Genomic DNA, 1,308 nt, shown 5'->3' on the forward strand with positions numbered 1-1,308 from the left:
TGCGCTCATTTCATTTATAAGTGTACTGCGATCAAGGTATAAGAGTCATGGGAAAGGTTTGGTTTCTTGCATTCATGGTTACCTTTCTATTCTGTTTTGTGAACGTTTAAATGTAGCAACCATGGCTTTAGCTACGTGGGGGGTGTACACCGGGCACTCATCCTCTTAATTCGCTTAATCATTCTGTTTATTCGCTTACTCATCCTCTTCACTCGATTAGTCTAATTCGCTTAGTCATCCTCTTAAATCGCTTAGTCATCAATCTTAATTCTTATTTAAACGGAAAATCTTAATTATATTGCCTCTAACTCGCCTGAGTCATCCACTTAATTCGCTTTATCACCCATCTTCCTTGCTTACGAGGGTATGAGCCATTGATGATGATAGTTTTTGTACGTTTCTTGTCGTCGCCGCGTTTTAGATCAAGGACTTTGAAGATCGACTGAACGATGAGACATATAAGGTTTTCGCCTTAATAAGACAATGAAGAAAAAAAAAGAAAAAAAAAAAGAGAAAAACGCCCGCGTGATTGCATGCCGATCGGAGAACGACCGTGCCACGTGCGCCGCTATAGCTCAGTGGTAGAGCACTGGTCTCGTAAACCAGGGGTCGTGAGTTCAAACCTCACTGGCGGCAGTTTTTTTTTCCTGATTTTTAAGAATTTCAGCGCCACATAATTTAGCAAAAAAAAAAAAAAAAAAAAACGGCGCTGGGTAGACGAGGACATAAGAACACGACATGCACTAGCGCTGGCACGTCAGCGCCAGTGTCGTGTTCTTCTTTGTGTCCTTGTCTACCCAGCGCTGTTTTTTTTTCCTAAACATGAATTCCCACCAACTCGCCCAAGTTTCTCTTCTAGCCACATAAACGTGAATTTATTGAGCAATTTTTGTTTTCTAGTTCGCATAGAATGTGCCGCGCGATGAAAGCGGATACTGGAGTGAGCAAGGAAACTGAAGCGTCCTGTTTATCCATCAGTCCTTGTTCTTTCGCGCTGTACGTCGTTTATTACAGCTATAGGGTTAAGCGTTTTCGGTTCAACCAAACAAACACACAAACAACCAAAAAACTAAGAAAAGTATGGTGAAATGTTTTTTCGTGAATTCGGTTCTCACCGAACAAATTTGGCAGTTTCGCTCTATGGCAAGGCATTGAAAGCGAGATCAAGGTTTAGCGCTGTGCTGAAGGCGTCTCAGAAAACTGGCATGTTGGGCAGCACCGCCAGTGGCGTTGCAGGCGTCGCACCTCGATGATGCGCGAGATGAGACCGAAGAAAAAAAATTCGTTGGCTCTTCCACTCCGTGAAGA

General features: G+C 43.0%; 1 non-coding gene across 1 annotated transcript; it reads left to right on the forward strand.

Annotated features, from left to right (window-relative positions):
* The first annotated feature begins 564 nt into the window (after nucleotides 1–564).
* Trnat-cgu (transfer RNA threonine (anticodon CGU)) lies at nucleotides 565–636 on the forward strand. Its single transcript has one exon. It is a non-coding gene; the product is annotated as a tRNA-Thr (tRNA).
* Nucleotides 637–1,308: the final 672 nt, after the last annotated feature.

The sequence above is a fragment of the Dermacentor silvarum genome, chromosome 1 (assembly GCF_013339745.2).
Source record: "Dermacentor silvarum isolate Dsil-2018 chromosome 1, BIME_Dsil_1.4, whole genome shotgun sequence".
Taxonomy (NCBI): Eukaryota; Metazoa; Arthropoda; class Arachnida; order Ixodida; family Ixodidae; genus Dermacentor; species Dermacentor silvarum.